Consider the following 18,235-nt stretch of genomic DNA (forward strand, 5'->3'; position numbering starts at 1 on the left):
TGAATGGTGTAAAATCATTTATAACTATTAAATTCAGTATATGAACATGCACATTATGTACACAGTTTTGTGTGGAAGCCTATTTCAGCCACAGAATCAAAGGAATATAAATAAAAATATTGGTGGCATTTCCTTTATCAAAAAGCTGCAGCCTGTTTTTCTGTTGTTATTTACATAAACATTTAGCTTTCCTATCTATTCAGGATGAAATTATCCAAAATGTAACCTGTCTTCATATATTTATTAGAAATACAGTAATTAACAAATACCTTTTATATACATATATATATATATATATATATATATATATATATATATATATATATATATATATATATATATATATATATATATATATATATATATATACAGTTGAAGTCAGAATTATTAGCCCCCCTGTATTATTAGCACCCTTTTTTATTTTTTTTCCCAATTTCTGTTTAATAGAGGGAAGATTGTTTCAGCACATTTCTAAACATAATAGTTTTAAAAACTTATTTCTAATAACTAATTTATTTTATCTTTGTCATGATGACAGTAAATAATATTTTGCTTGATATTTTTCAAGACACTTCTATGCAGCTTAAAGTGACATTAAAAGGCTTAACTAGGTTAATAAGGTGAACTAGGCAGGTTAGGGTAATTAGGCAAGTTATTGTATGATGATGGTTTGTTCTGTAGACTATCGAAAAAAAAATTAGCTTAAAGGGGCTAATAATTATGTCCCAAAAATGTTTTTTAAAAAATTAATAACTACTTTTATTCTTGCCGAAATAAAACAAATAAGACTTTCTCCAGATGAAAAAATATTATCCGACATAATGTGAAAATGTCAATGCTCTGTTAAACATCATTTGGGAAATATTTAAAAAAGAAAATAAAAATGAAAAGGGGGCTAATAATTCTGACTTCAACTATATATATATATATATATATATATATATATATATATATATATATATATATATATATATATATATATATATATATATAAGACTGTAACAGAGGCCAGGTAGCAAAGTGCTATGCAGATAAACCTCACTCCTCTAACCTCAAAAATTGCTCTAGCGACAGACGCTAAAGGCCATGGTCTTTAGTCTCCTTGTTAGAGCAACCAACTCCCATACAAAGGATTGCTGGTTTGTTCCCAGCCCAGAACAGGATGGGTGCAGTAGTACCGGTTGGTTACACCTGGGGGCTCGTCCTAGATAGGATTGAGGTTTAGGGGGTGAGTTTAACAGAGGTCAGCAAAGTGCTAAGCAGGTAAACCTCACTCCTTTGACCTCAAAAGGTGCTGTAGCGACAGACGCAACAGGCCATGGTCTTTAGCCTCCTTGTTAAAGCAACCGACTCCCATACAAAGAATCACCGGTTTGTTCCCAGCTCAAAACGGGATGGGTGCAGTGGTACCGTACATAACATTTTATTTTATTTTATTTTATTTTATTTTATTTTAAAAAAACAAGCCAACTGGATAATACTGAATACAAAACAGTTGGCAAGCATCAATCTTGGATTCCTCAGATCATGAAAACATTTCTATTGACTTGCTATTGCACCGCTTTGATGATCCTCTAAATGAATGGACACTAAAACCAAAGATTAATGTTCTTTGTTTGATGTTCCTTGATGTTCTCATGATTCATGGCAGAACTTTATTCTGTGGTCTGCACTGATACTTGCAGCTGTGTCTTCTGATATACGCAGCTGCTTGAGGGAGGGAGCGTGATGATGGCTGATTGCTCTGTTGAGACAAAGGCTGTGACAGGGAAAATGCTAGGCAGAAAGTCATCTCTAAAAGACCACTGTTTTTCTGCTGACAGCTTAAACAGTGCCTTCTCTACTTATATTTGCACAATTTCTTTATCAATGGATCTGAAGTGCTTGGGTGTTCCTTTAGCATACCGTGTTAATGTTTGCGTTCATACAGGTATTAAGTTCTTGAGACAAGTGTCAAAATAGACAAGTAAGATACACTATTATTATGATGGTTCTTTATTTAATTCAAAGTGTTAAATGAGTCTTTGTTAAAAATAGCACTTTTATCTCAACAAGAAATAATTTGCCATAGCAACTAAGTGGCATTACTATGGAAACACAACCTTGATTGTTGCACATGGAGCCGCCCTTGGGCACCTTTTATATGCATATTTCATATAGTTTTACTTAATCCAGACAAAGAACGTTGATCATACATTTCTCTTAGACATTAAATACGGGTTTAAATTGCTGTCAGATGTCTTGGGGATGAGTTAAACCTATTATTAACAAAGCTTAGCCATAGCATTTTATTCAATTGAATGGTTTTATACAGGATTAAGAATTAGGAAAAATTTCCTTTTGTCATTATGTTGTCAACAAATCTCTAGATTTTCATACTTAATTTATTGTGAAAAGTAGCAGTCTGTCTGTTTGTTTCTTTAAGGTAACCTGACAGAACAGAGACTGGCAGACTTTTATTCTAATTAAAACTGATTTCAGTTGCTGGGGTAGGAGCTAATATCCAGCTTTTTTTAATTCAACAGTCACAGTGGTGATGTGAAATCATGCTGCGTGCAGTGCTCAAGGTTTTGTGAAAGCTGTCAAGTTTTATTGCATAATGAGTGAGGTGGTGGTTTTACAATTTACATCCCTAGTGCAGCTTTTAAATCTCCTACATGGACACATTTGTTTTCATACTGCATAGGTTTTATTTATTTATTTATTTTTTTATAAGCAGTGTAATTCCAGAGACTCAACCTCAAGTTAAAGGAATAGTTTACCCAATTGAAGATTGCAGGCCATCCTCTGTGCTTTTCTTCTTTAAGACAAACACAGTTAGAGTAGATTTAGATTTTATCCTGGCGCTTCCTTGCTGTATAATAGCATGAGGTCATGGACCTTTTTTTGAAGCTTCTAAAAGAGAATAAAATGCATCGTAAAACTAACCCAAACACCACCAACGGGTTAATGTATGTCTTAGGAAATGGATCCTGATTTTAAAAAAATTAAATAAATACAGTTTGTAAATTATAAACTCAAATCTCTGACTTCCGAGAGCTTTTTGGCTGACCCCTGACCTGATGTATGACATAAGATGCAAAATGCATTTGTAGTGGAAGTTCCTGGAATACAGTATATGTATCTCACAGGAACCACAGTTTGTTTACCAGAAGCCAAGTAGTTTTCTTGTTTATGTTCATTTTTTTGTGGTAAACAAACTGTGTGGTAAGTGGTTCCCATGAAAGAATAAAAAAATGTATTTGTTACTAGTCCAAATGTCTAAACATTCTTAAATAAAGAAGGATTTTCTATATGAGCAAAACACACTGTCTTGTTTTAAAAAATAATATGTTAAAATTAAAATTCTTAAAACAAGCAAAATAGTCTTCCAATACCATAAGCAATTATAATTATGGTCTTATGTCAAAAAGAAAAATATGTATTATTTCCCTAACCCCATTAACAGACTATTTTGCTTCTTTTAACGAGAAACTCCTAATTTCTTAATTTTGGCATACTACTTTTTTAAAACAAGACAATATTTTTGCTTGTATAGAAAACGCTTCTTGATTGAATATTTTTTAAAAATATTTGGACTAGAAACAAAACAACTAAATCTAAGCAAGACAAGCTTTTTTTGCAGTGTACGAAAAAAGTCTTATACACTTATGACGGCTTGAGGGAGGGTAAATTAATAGGTAAATTTTCTTTGGGTGAGCTACTACTTTTAGAGCAATATGTTAATTTAGCCACATAGCACAGTTTTCTTAAGGGGCACCTATTTTACTAATTTTCAGCTCAAAACCTCCATTATATTATTTATACCTGTCAGAACATTGGAATTTTTAGCTTTGAACACAGAGTAGCTGTTTTTGTAGCCTGTGCCTTTAACGCTAGTTCTCCCCGTCCACTGCTTCTAATTGCCTGTCAAAGTGTACCTCAATCTCCACCTTGGCTGCGTCAGATAAACAGCAGTGACAGAAATACAGTAAGAACATTCTGAGGAAGATTAATTGATAACCAATTTTTCATTTGTGAACTATCCTTTTAAAGACAAATGTAAGGACATGCAGTTCCACTCATGTGATCTGTGATCTCCTGTGTGGCAAGTTCTTGAGATTCATTTTATTTATTTTTTTGTTTTTATTTTGTTCAAGTAACCTTGGATTTCAAAACCATTTATACACCACATATTCTGTATGCTTTTATTATTATGCCTTGGTGTGTGAGACTGAAAGCAGTAGCACCATTTGTTGACTAAAGACATTTTGTTTTGACTCCAACACATTAAACATGAGTATTCTTTTTATATTCAAGAAAATACAAGAGGATAGCAGATGTGAAAGATGACAGGAGCTGAAAGCTGACGGGATCAGATTTTTCCTACAGGATTAACACTGAATTTGAACAGTGCAATGATAAAGGCTTATTTGCATAAAGTGTGCGTCGGTTTGTTAGATCTTGCAGTCTAAATTCTGCCTTTCTTCTTTACACACCTGAGATAGTGAGGTGTCTAGTAACAGCACACACACATTCACTCATACTTCCCCTACTGGAGTTGGAGCTGCTAGGTTTTTTTTTCCTTCATGATGAATGGTTTGGTTGCAGTGGCCTTTTCGGTAACCACAAGAATGATTATTCAGACATCATTCTACTTAGTTTTTATTCCACTGGGATAACATCCTGATAATCTAATTCTGATCATTTCATTTCGTGCACATGAATCTGGAGCTCATGCATCATTCAGGAAGGAAAGATGAAGACAAGTTAATACAAGTTTACCAGAAGAATGAACTGATTATCGATACATATTTTTTCTACCTGTCAGTGCTACTTTCTTATTATTGACGGCAAATAAAACAATGTATTTTTGTCTATCCATTTCTTGCATCCGAAACCTAAAGGTATACATAGAGCCGTATAGAACATGGGTCTGTTTATGTAGGCCAATTCTGTTCGAAATCGAGGACAGAATATATTTATTTATATTCCAGACTGGACGGACATTAATATCCTTCAGACTTCACATCACTATGCCCATTACAATAGTCATCCTGAGAGCAGGAAAACCCTAGAGAGATGGAAGGGAGAAGATGTGTCAAAGGAAATCAGAGCAATAGAGACTGAGCGGAAGAGGGAGAGAATGGAGCGAATGAATTGGATAAGGAAGAGTTTCTGACTCTCAGTTCTGAGTATGCATAGAATACTAACTGGAAGAAATCAAAGGCCTGTAGGATGACATTGGCTGAAAGTCACCAAAGAAATTCACCCCTCCCAATCGCACCTCGGCTTCCTTTTCCTGCTGATTTCCCTACAGCGTCCACAGAACCTGTGATAGCACTGTGACAGTCTTTACTTCTCCACTGTTGTTTCCTTAATCAGAAGATCAAAGAAAACGTGCCTAGAGGGAGGACAGATGTGAGGCAGTGAATGGGCCGCCATCTAGTAGCTTGTGTATTTGGTTGACGGTGCATCAATCAGTCAGTGTACAGAACGTTGTGAAGTGGTATTTAGAATGTTTTAAATGAGGTTTATCTTTTCTTATCCAACTAATTATCAACTAAATTATCCTTCATGATGTTATATCATCTCTATGTTTTGTATTAGGATCATGATTACTTACATTTTTGTAATAAAAAAATTACTATTTTGTAATAAACTCATTAAATTATGTGGGTCCCTGGAACATAAACGCTACACAAAAAATTAAGGTAAGGTGTTAAGAAGGCCCTGCTCAATAAAACTAAATCTACTACAGCTGTTGCATTACAGTAAAGCGTGTCAATTTGTGAGCATTACATTTAGTTCTGCACACATTGCATCAGACTTCTTTTATATGTTTGTTTTTTTTGCAATGATTTGAGCATTAGAGCCAATCACATACTTTTCTATTTTGCTTATATATTTAATGGACAATCTGAATTATTTATTCTCTAGTGGAAATGCATGTTTAGTGTGCTCTGTCACCCACCTTTCATTAAATTGCAGTTACTGTATGGATTGGAGATATTTTAGCAGCTTGACTGACTAAAACAGGACTATAACTGAAGTCTTGGAATTTTATGTTTTGACTGTGTAGAAAATATGATGTTCCACAAGTTTTAATGGCATTATATTTATAAGTACAGTACTGATTAAAATTTGACAACAGTTTTTTTTTTGTTGTTGTTATGAATTTGCAGCCCTATTCTGTAATAGGCTTGCAGTGTGTGTGTGTGTGTGTGTGTGTGTGTGTGTGTGTGTGAGTATGTAAGATATATATATATATATTTTAATGAGATTTAATGAGGTAAATATACATATTATCTATAAATTTCAAAAGTGAATTTTGTAGCCTACACTAATATTCACTAGGGGGGGCACATATATTTTTTCGAATTAAACGAACGCTTTATAATGTTGCAGGTAACCAAACAAGACTCTGTCTGTGTGTGTGTGCGTGCGTGTCTGCGTGCATGCATGCGTGTGTGTGTGTGTTGTTTATATGGTCCATGTAATCAGTTTTGAGTTGCTCTCAGCTGTGGGTGTGTAATCAATGATGAACCAGAACAGGGGTGTGTGTGGTGCCTAAAGAGAGTTGTAGTTCATATTGTGGCAGAATTTCAGCCTGAGTAAAAGTGAATGTTCTCCAGCAAATTATAAGGGTAAGATTGCTGGTGATCGTGACACTAAAATGTTCAAGTGCAATACAATGCATCATGTAAAAAAACACGAAAACCACTAATCTCATACTTGACAGTTTTCTTCACTGCGGCATAACGCCTTGATTAAACAAAATTGGCAGATTTTTAATTAGTGCCCACAAGGATTGCCAGCAGATTTTAAATATTTGTAAAGCCGAATTTGGTGTTGTTTTTCAAAATCTCTTTAGAAATATTTACTCATGTTTCCATCAGTTCACCCAAAGCTAATCATGACAACTGTGTGGTATTCAAAACTTTTCTCTTCTTTTTTTCTGTGCATACAATTAAAATTAATGGGTTAACTCGACATTAAACCTTGGTGACTTTTGTTTCACCTGCTTGTGTTTTACTCGTGTTAAAGGAAGAGAAAGAATTGGTTTGGAATGACAGTTTCGTTCATAGCTGAACTAATCCCTGAAACAAATTTTCCTGGCAAAAACTACATGAAGAATTTGGTGCATACATGATTCAACTCTCTTAACACGGCAACAAGATGATGTCATGGTGAGGGGAAGAAGAAGAGTTGTAGGAGAAATGTGGAGTGAGTGTAAGCCTCCGCAAGGGGGAGGAAAAGAGAGAGAAACAGATGGATGGAGAACCGTAAGGCAGAAATGTGAGGAAGAGAGAGAGAGAGAGAGCGATAGGAGGAGGAGAATGGGTGAAAGTGTGCGAACACTCACACACAGCTGAGGGTGGATGTGTTCTTAGCAACAAGCCAGAGGAGTGTAGGAGGAAGAGACTGGAGAATCAGAGATGCAGGAGTGGAACACTGACACAAATGTGTGTGAAGAAGCAGGAAATTAGATTTACGTTTGAAGGATTTGTAGTTTGTCAGTAATTAAAATTGCAAAGAGCATAAAGGAGCTTTGCAGAACTGTACAGACTTATTTAACTTGGGGTATAATGGAGAACATCAGTTACTGACTGGTTTTCTTTTTGAATCTTACAAGTAAACTTGTTGGATTACTGTGGAAGCTGCTGGAGCTTTGGAGGATGTGGGATTAGGTTCGCTCAGTCATTTTCTCTGCAATTTTGACATTAATTTTACCTTGAAACCGTAATGAGGATTTTTCTTATTATTTCCGCTTTTTTGGAATATTACTTAATATTGTTGACATACATCTGTGGTGTAACTGATCTCTGCATCCTCAGCACGGTAAGTTAGGATTTTCATTATTTTTCATACACTATTACTATTCAGTACTAATCAGTAGGGCAATAAAAAATAATTGTTTATATTATTGGAGGTTTTTTATTTTTATATATTTTTTGTATACGTTTTATATTTTGGAAAATTATTTATTTTTTTCTTTGCCTGATGAGAATTTAATTATGAAATAATTCAAGTTTTAAACTGTGTATGCATATATTTGAAAGTTAATTTGATTATCTAAATTTCCTCTCTTATTCAAGTCGTCAAGCCTTGGATTAATATGTTAAGTGTAGTGTAGTTAGTTGTACTTTAGTGTATGTCAAGTAAAATAGACATTAAAGTTTCTCTTATTATTGTTTTGCTGTTTAGTTTTAGTGACAGTCAACAGGTTGTGTTTCATTTTGTGTGTGTGTTTAGCAGATTTAATATTTACTCAGATTAAAAAAATGTGAAGTGTTAAATAAAAAAAAAAGCTTTAAATTCCTAATCAGCTATCTAAGCTCTTTGATCTTGACCTTCTCTGCATTTTTGAGCTGTTTTTCATGAATGCACTAAGCATGACATTGGAAGGCAGTGAATAAGGAGTTGAATAAGGAGTTTGATTAGGAATGGAGAATGGTGCCTGTGGCTGTAGTGTGTAAGTGAGTTCAGCGTGACCCGTGTGGCAGGCAGCCAGAATAAGACCTTGTAAACAGTTAACAGTCTGCCTAGATACTGCAGGAGGAATTGCTGCTTAACAACACTTGAGATTATTGGTTTTGCCGGAAATGTGGGATGTTGTTTTAAATATGCACAAACATGCACACCAATTTCTAGCCAAATTTCTTTTATATCTGGCTAATTCTGAAATCGTATTTGCAGGAGCTGTCTTTTCACAGTACCATCCACTTTCATCTACTTTGCAGCTAATGGTTAACTGACATCTAATTATGAATCGTTTTATTCCAAAAAATCGCATAAAACAATTTTGTTTATTTTTATTTTTGTTTGGTCACCCAAAAAGTACTGAGTTCTATTATAAAGTGATTGTATGTGTGCTAAATGAGAGAGATACAGTAGGGGAAATAAATACTGAACAGTCATGTTTTTTCTTGGGAATAATATTTCTAAAGGAGCTGTTGACATGGAATTGAACCAGATTTTGGTAAAAACCCAAACAATACAAACATAAAAAAATAAAAGAAAATAAATCAGAAAAATGAGTTATGTATGTTAGCAATGGAACGACACAAGGAGAAAGGAGTTGCTGAATAATTGAACGATTTCAGCTGCTGTCCAGGCTTTCACTGTCTCTCTACACCCACCTTTATTCAAATGCTTAATACTTTACCATGTGTCATTTCCTTTTATTGCACATAACTTATTTTGTAAATTAATTAGTTTTGTTTTCATTGATAAAATCTTATGTGGATTTTTTGTTACCATCATCCGTTGAAAATTTAAGTCAACAGCACCTTTAAAAATATGCTTTCTGAAAAAAAATGGTGACATGTTCAATAGTTATTTGCCCCACTCTATTTGTTTAAAGAATGTCACACACTTCTAGATTAGATTTGCTTTAAACACAACTGAAATATCCAAAGGAACACTAGAAGAGGGATGTATATCGTGCTCACTTGCATACATTTGTTATACCAAATGTTTTGAAAAATGTTAAAATCCAGAGAAATAAGCTATGTTACTAATGTTACTATTGGCGCAGACAGTGCTAATGACCTCATACACTCTTGATTTTCGATTTGGTGTTATAGAAAACAGGGAAAAACCAAATATCCTTTAATATGTTGTGGGTTTTATTAGATTGCACATGGCAGCGTTATAACTGAACCATAAGACAAACCCTCACATTGACAAAATGATTCACTTACTGAATTTCTTTTAAGGCAAGTGGTTGCAAACAGTTTATATGGGCTGAATATAAACAAAAAAAAATTAAATTTAGTGATGTTCAACTTAATTTGTTTGTGTAAATTCAGCTTATATAAATTAATTGTTTGCGAAATATTGCAATTAATCATTTTTTTCAGTGGGAAAAAAATAGTATGATAAAACAGCGCTGGTTTTTCACCACATAGAAGCAGAAGAAACGGGACGTGGTGCACTGTGGCATAATAAAAGCTCTACTTCTTTACTGCACGTCGCACTTCACTCAGCAGTTGACCCTTCACTAAGCTCCGCCCTTCTTAGATACTGTTGTTACGCCTGTCAAGCTTTTGTGCCTGGCACGTCTATTATAGTATGTATGCGCTGGTGACATTCCCAAGGAGATTATTAGTAATTTTTTTTCGAACAGGTAGGATTTCTAAGCAAGACAGACAAAAAAGACTGCAGTATGCATTACAGGGGTTTACACAACATAATATGCAACCGATTGGAGAATAATTTAATTAAAGTTGAAGCTACAGCCTAGCCGCCTCATACACTGACCATTCAACAGCTTATTCATGCACAGCAGGATAAGTGAAATATAAAAACAATCTAATAAAAACAAATTAAACTGTGATTTCTCCTTTTTTTGCCAAAAAGCCTAAAAGGCTAATTGTTGTGCAATAAAATATTTTCCCTACTAGCAAATATTAATCCTTCACCAAATATAAAAAGAAACCGTCACCAAATATAAATGCAGACACTAACCCGCTTTAATGTCGCCACCAACTACTAAATCTCCAAAAGACAGATGAAAACATTGGTGAATTGTACCTCTGACTGGGACACAAGGTTTAAAATGACTGAAAAACAGCTTCGGATGAAGTATATTAATTAATCGCTAGTGCTCAGTTTGTGATCATATCTCTGTTTTGTTCTGTTGATTTGTTATCCAAATATTTGTTTCTTGAAACTGATGGAAATTTGACTGAATTGTGCTTCCTTTATGGCCCCCTACATGGCTTCATCCACGCTTGGCATTTCTTCTTTTGGGTTTTAGGCTTTGAAAAGGGAAAGAAATTTCACCACCCATCCAAACTTTTAGGATACGGGGTATCAGATTTGCACAATCCATATGAACACACCCTTTGGGTTGTTTACCTCGTTCAAAAGCTTGACAGACCTCCCACGCCTGTTTGCCTTTGCCAAGCCACAATTGGTCGGTGGTGGTTTCAGGTGTGGCTTAGCGAAGGGTCAATTGCGACGGCGTTATTGTTTTACTTTGATGGTGTTCAGCCTTACTCTGCTTCATACTATGATAATAAGCTTAGAATACATTAGCCTATTGATGAACATGACTTTGTGTAATGAAGACTAGTGGCCATGATTCAACACTTGTTCTCAGTGTCATCAAAATATGCCTTTGTTGTAAACATGCACCAAGCAACGAAAATTACATGCTGTGCCTTCAAAGGTATTTATATTTCTGATGAAGATTGTTTATGGTAACTGCAAAAAAGTTTCTTATTACTTTATACTTATAATCATTTTTTATGCTATAACATCTAAAAATAATACAAAATTAATCCATATGAAATGTTTATATAAATTAAAATGAATAATACTTTCTAATATTTTAACTTGTGCTATTGACATTTAGTTCTGATTAAAATATGACCTATGAGGCAGGCTTGCACACCAACTCGACTTTTCTGTTTTATTAATAATTCTTCTCCTCCTCCACACAAAATTTGTACTGGTGCAAATTATTTTGTAGAAAGCGCTGCATGTTTGTGGCATCTAAGACTGACATTATGCTACTTTCTTCTGCATCTCCTTGAAAGAATTTTTTCTCCTCCACTCAACCTGTTGTAATAAGTGATTTTCTCTTAGCTCATATGATGAAATGATCAATATTTTTGACGGGACCGTTTGTATAGTTGTCTGAAGTGAAGAATAGATCTGACAAGGACAATGTTTAGAAAGTGTGCCATTTACTTTTGCTTTGGTAGATGAATGTCTGGTCATTGCACTTGACTGTCTCCATAAAATGATTGTGAGATAAGAGTAGAATAGTGCTCAGTGTGAGAGAAATAGAGATATAAGCAATGTTGTCTACAAGTTTGTGTTACTTCAAAAAAGAAATTAATTACCAGTTACCAATTACATAATTAAAATTGTATTTAAATGAGATTTCTAATTTATTTCATCAGAAAAGTAGTTTAATTACTTAATTCAATGCTAAATAAAATAGACTGAAAGAAATAGTTTCAAAATGTTTCAAACCAAAGACACCATATTGTATGCACTCCCTGACAAAAGTCTTGTCACCTATCCAAATTTTTGGAAAAACAAATAATAACTTGACTTCTAGTTGATCATTTGGTATCAGAAGTGGCTTATATAAAAGACAAAGGCCACTAGATTACACTTATTTTACCAAAATAAAATATGATCATGCCTTCATATTTCGTTACTCAATTAGGACAGTAAGGTCTGACTTTGCTTGGACAAAAGCCTGGTCACTTAACACAAATAATGTACAGTATAGAATATACAGTAAAGTCATAGTGCAGTGGAAAAATAATGAATATTGTGTATGACTCCCATAAGCTTGGAAGACTGCATCCATACATTTCTGCAATGACTCAAATAAATTATTAATAAAGTCATCTGGAAGGGCAAAGAAAGCGTTCTTGCAGGACTCCCAGAGCTCATCAAGATTCTTTGGATTCATCTTTAAAGCCTCCCCCTTCATCTTACCCCAGACAAGCTCAATAATGTTCATTTCTGGTGGCTGGGCTGGTCAATCCTGAAGCACCTTCTTTGCTTTCAGTAACTTTGATGTGGAGGCTGAAATATGAAAAGGAGCGCTATCCTTATAAAGAATTTGCCCTTTCCTGTGGTTTGTAATGTAATGGGCAGCACAAATGTCTTGATACCTCAGGCTGTTGATGTTGCCATCCACTTTGCAGATTTCTCGTACCCCCCATACTAAATGTAACCCCAAACCATGATTTTTCCTTCATCAAACTTGACTGATTTCTGTGAGAATCCTGGGTCCATGCAGGTTCCTGTAGGTTTTCTGCAGTATTTGTAATGATTAAGATGCAGTTCAACAGATGATTCATTGGAAAAATCTACCTTCTGCCACTTTTCCAAATGATCAAGTTATTGTTTGTTGCTCTTACAACTGGGATCGTCAAGACTTTTGTCAGGTAGTGTACAGTACATACAGTACATGTCATATATCGTTGTTCATTTATGACATTGTTTTTTAAGCCTGTGCGTTTTAAGCATGTGCATGTGTTTACTGTTCTTTGTTGAAAAATGTAATTATTATTCAAAGTAATGGTTTATTTATTTACAGTATATAAACCAAGTCTTATTGACTGTAATTAGAAATAAGAGCAGTATTCATTTACTTTACTTTTTTCAGCAGATAAGCAATTTAATTAGTTATCAAACACTATAGTAGTCATCCTATACTGTCTTTGGTTGTGTTCTAATGTTTTCATAAAAATACCTTTTAGGATTTTTATGCGCAGAGTACATCTATCTCAGTGTGAAGGGAACTTTAACTGGAAAATCAGTGTCTCTGTCAGCCGCATTTGAATCATCTTTATGTGTGCTGTAGAAAGTGTGTTTTCTGTGTGCATCAAGGCCATAATGTCTGGTAGTGACGACAGAGATGCGTGTAATTGAACCAGATCCAAGCTTTCATCACACTGTGCTCTACAGTATATCTGTTTTTGTAAATACAGTATTGTACAGGGATTTTATGAGTGGTATGCAGAGCTGTGAGCTCTCAGGGAGTCATTGCCAATTAACATTCCAATTAATCTTTGTAATCACACAGAAGATCTGTTCTTTGATCCGATCTTTAACTCTCTATTGCGTGATATTGCCTCTGGGTGACAAACTCATTTTCAGTTTAAAATGGTTAATACATGCTTTTAGCATTTATGTATTAACAGTTGAAATCTGAATTATTAAACCCCCTATTAATTTTTTTTCTTTTAATATTTCCTAAATGATAATTTACAGAGCAAGGAACTGTTTTGCAGTATGTCTGATCTTATTTTTTTTTTATTTCGGCTAGAATAAAAAGCAGTTATAAATTTTTTAAACACCATTATAATGTCAAAATTATTAGCCTCTTTAAGCTATGTTTTTTCAATAGTATACAAAACAAACCATTGTTGAACAATAACTTGCCTAAATACCCTAACCTGCCTAGTTCACCTAAATAACCTAGTTTAGTCTTTGAATGTCACTTTGAGCTGTATAGAAGTGTCCTAAAAAATATCTAGTCAAATATTATTTACTGTCATCATGGCAGAGATAAAATAAGGCTGTTATTAGAAATTAGTTATTGAAATTTGTATGGTTAGAAATGTGTTGAATTCTGTTAGAAATCTTCTCTCCGTTAAACAGAAATTAGGGAAAAAAATAAACAGGGGGGCTAATAATTCAGGGTGTTTAATAATTCTGACTTCAACTGTATACGTTTATGCATTTATGTAGGTGTTAAATGCTTATATTAATGTATTTGCTTTGTTGGACTATACAACGGAAGCCAGTTTTAGCTCTGAATTGTTGCTCTCAGGATTTTTTTTTTTTTTGTTCTTTCTTCTTTTAAATTATTGCTATGTTTTTGAAACATCCTAAAATATCAAAGTTAATTTGTTACCATTGATGCTTTAGGTAACATTCACAATAAGCAATAGATTTTCCAGCATTTGTTAGCCTTTATTAATGCTACCTTATAAAAACATGCTCATTGTCTGTTCATGTTAGTTCATGGTGCATATAATGTTAACAAATACAACATGTGAGCAAATTCAAAGAAATTACATAAAAGAGAAAAAAATGCTCTAGAAATATTGTTTATAGTTAGTTTGTTAAAAATGTTGTTAATTTTTATTTACAAAATAATTTTTCATATGTGGTTTCCACATGTAATTGAGATATTTTTTTTTCAGGAAATATTATTTCTTCAACAAATTGCTAGTAAATGTTTTAGAAATAATCCCGTACAAAAATATTGTAACGTCTTGGGGAATGTTACTCTCTGATGTCACTAATGTCATCTGTTACTCTGTAAAAAAGCGATTAGTTGACTTTACTGAAAAGAAAATGAGAGTAAACCTGTTTTTTTAAAGCAATAGTTGACTCAACCTAATAATTTTAAGGAAATGGATTTACCAAACACCAACATCCCGCTGACTGCAATGCTAAATTTTACAGCTGAATAAAACATGTTTACAGCCTGGTACAAAAGATTTTGGTGCATATAACTATACCCTTCATGACAACTGTGAGGGGGTGACGTTTTTATAACTCATCCGTTTTATTTTTATTAAGTTATATAAAGTCTGCATAATTAAGGGCGTGGCCACTTGAGTGACAGATACATGTAGGTCTTGATGCTCACTGTCTTGTCTACTCAGCTGATTCCAGCAGATTAGTCGCTGAACTCAGCATATAAATCGCATTTTTGTTTTGTTTTATGTGGCTTTACACAGTCAGTTGCCTTGTGAAATTATTTCCTACAATTATCAGATAATATGGCATGCTGTGTGCACTTAATTGTGTTCACAAACCGTTAATGTGGCCTCTATTTCAGTGAAATTAAATACTTATATATCCTGTCTATAAATGTATTTGCTTTATTAATAATTTATCTTTTATAGTTTTCTTTTCTGTAGGCTCTAGAACCGTCATCTGAAATGTTGTCATACAGTGTTATGCCTGGATTTCATAAATAACCTTGCATTTACTAACACAAACTATATTTAAAGTATTTGGAAGTAATTTGCGTTTTCCTCCTGTAGAAAAATGTCACAAGAACTATGCTTAGTGGCTCAATGTATTACAACAGTGTTTTAAACACTTTATTGCTATAGTATACTACCAAGCCCATGCAATCAGAACACAAACGAGTCGCAGGTAATGAAGTATTAAGCGTTTCTCCCAAAGAAAAGCAAAATTCCAGCAGCCATCTGTAGCTCCACTGATGCTCCGCCTCATTGCCCTTTTTTGGTAACCTCCGGTTGGTGCGATGACGCGCCAAACAAAATAGCGACAGTTGGCCACGCCCACTTGTAGCTTCATTTGTGCACTTTAGAAACCCATGGGTGATGTCACGGATACTACGTCCATATGTTATATAGTCTATGGGATTTTCTTGCTTTTTTAAAGTAAATGAACTGTGCATAATTATAAAAATGAAGTCACATCAACTTAACAGTTCCAAGGTACAATGGCTTTGCTCACTTTTTTAAGTAAAGGCATTGCTTTTTACAGTGTATACTTATTTTCAGTCACCTGATGATACGGCAGTTTTTTTTCCTTGTAGATAATCTTTCATCTAAATAATTATTATTATTATTTATTTAGTTTAAGAATGCAACTACATAATATTACATAAGATTTTATGCAAGAAAAGGAAATCAAATATTTGGAAAAAAAATGGATTTAACATTGAATTAAACATAAAATTAAATATAAGATTAAAATTGTTTTGTTGTAAACCATACTCCCATTAAAATGCTTTTTTTATTATTCCCAGCAACAGAGAGTTAAGAATATCCACATGTAGCGATCGTAAGCCAGGGGGAAATGACTCCGAAATTATTTTATCTGCCCCCAGTGAAACATTCCTCTACCACAGAAGCCTCAATCTGGCTGGTACCTCATATTTTTTCTATCTGTATATCTTATTTTCTTTTCTACCTTCTTGTCTCAGTGGCATTGGCACTGAGGTAAACATGCTCCCTGCTTAAACACTAGTGCTAGTTTGTTTACCTTCTGCTTTACCTTCTTCTCCTGCACTTGTTCAGTTTGTCGATCACACTTTTAGACGATTTTGTGAAAATGCAGAAAGAACTCCCCTTTAACTCTTGCACTTCAGTGATCTCCAAAAGCCACATTAGTGTGCTTCTCACTGTGCTTATGTGAATCATTCACCCCTGAGTGCCCTTTCCTCCAGTGAAAGACAGACAGGGAGTGAAAAGAAGAGACGAGGTGAAAAGGCGGGGCTGAAAGGCATGGAAGCGAAAGACTGTGTAAACAGCATGTAGCACAAAGTACTTTGGCACAGAATACTTTGAAAAACTCCTATCCAGGTGTTGCACGTTATGGAAGTGTTAGGGATGTCAGGAGATGCTGGAACATGTATCACGAATGAGTGATATAACACTTCTGCCTCAATTCACATTCTTGACACCATGTCTAACACCATGGTTTAACCACACTGTAACTTCTCTATTCTCAGCTACATTGTCCAATCTAACACCACCTCATAGAAACACCTCATGGACTGTGTACTTATTTGTGGGAGAATACTAAATTATGCAGTTGGCGACTGTCAAAAATAATATGCAGCATGGAAAGCCACAGAATTGTGGTGTTAAAAAAAAGCTGAATAACTGAGTCATACTAGCTTAACATTCGTGAATCTCTTTACAGTTCCTCATTACCTATGTATCTTGTCTCATTAAGTTAAATCTTGGGAGGAGATAACAAAATAGGAAAAGTAGAAGAATATTCAGTATTCAATATACAGTAGTGGGGGAAAAAGCGAATAGGGAGTTCTATGCAGGGAATTTCTGTCTATAAATAGAAATGGGTATATCTATAAATGTTGAGAACCTGAATGCAGGTACAGTGCATGGTTTCCATAGCTACTGTTCCAGTGTCACATGATTTTGCACTAACATGTGACATTTTCTCTGCCTAATTGACTCTCCACCAAAAGTCGAGCAGCCAGAACGCTTTTTTTTCTTCAGTTCTCCTAAAACTCTTTTTTTAAACTGACATCCAAAGTTAATTAGGCTTTTTTGATTTTGGATTTAATCCCTGTAAAAACTGCATCAATGCCAAATGACTGTATTGTATTAAAGGTATTGAATGTTTGTTCACCTAAAAATGAAAATTTGTGAACTTGTAACCATTGACTTCCATAGTATATATATATTTTTTCATACTATGAAAGTCCATGGTTATATATTTTTCATTTTTTCAGCTAAAGAATAATATTAATAACTAATAAAGATTTTGGAACCACATGAGGGTGAGTAAATAGTGTGTTAATTTTTATTTTTGGGTAAACTAACCTTCTAATCTTGTATTTAAAAAAATGTTAGTATTAATAAAGCATCAGGCATTGTTGCCAAAAGACTAGTGGTCAGTGTGACGACATATTGCAACTGTAGGTGTGGACTTTTTTCCCATCGTCTCTGTCTCTCCAACATTTCATGCCGCTTCCTTTACTGTCCTATCACAATAAAGGTAAAAATATGTTAATTCATTCATTTTTCGTTGGCTTAGTCCCTTTATTAATCAAGGGTTGCCACAGTGGACTGAACAGACAACTTATCCAGTATATTTTTTACATAGTGGATGCTCTTCCAGCTGCAACCCAGTACTGGGAAACATTGATATACACTCATTAACATGCATACTGTATGGCCAATTTAGTTTATTCAATTCACCTATATTACATGTCTTTGGACTTTGGGGGAAACCGGAGCACCCGCAGGAAACC

The 18,235-nt window shown here is 34.3% G+C and overlaps 1 protein-coding gene across 14 annotated transcripts in view; it reads left to right on the plus strand.

Annotated features, from left to right (window-relative positions):
* unc13ba (unc-13 homolog Ba (C. elegans)) overlaps positions 1-18,235 on the plus strand; it is a 170,195-nt gene that overhangs the window by 68,736 nt on the left and 83,224 nt on the right. Inside the window, exon 1 of one of the 14 annotated variants that reach the window (XM_068221419.2) lies at positions 7,354-7,821. The exons of the other annotated variants lie outside the window; for them this stretch is intronic. The gene's annotated coding sequence lies outside the window, so the exon portion shown is untranslated. Of the gene's footprint in view, positions 1-7,353; positions 7,822-18,235 lie in introns of those variants that run through there. 14 annotated transcript variants of the gene reach the window in all.

The sequence above is a fragment of the Danio rerio genome, chromosome 5 (genome assembly GCF_049306965.1).
Source record: "Danio rerio strain Tuebingen ecotype United States chromosome 5, GRCz12tu, whole genome shotgun sequence".
NCBI classification, from domain to species: domain Eukaryota; kingdom Metazoa; phylum Chordata; class Actinopteri; order Cypriniformes; family Danionidae; genus Danio; species Danio rerio.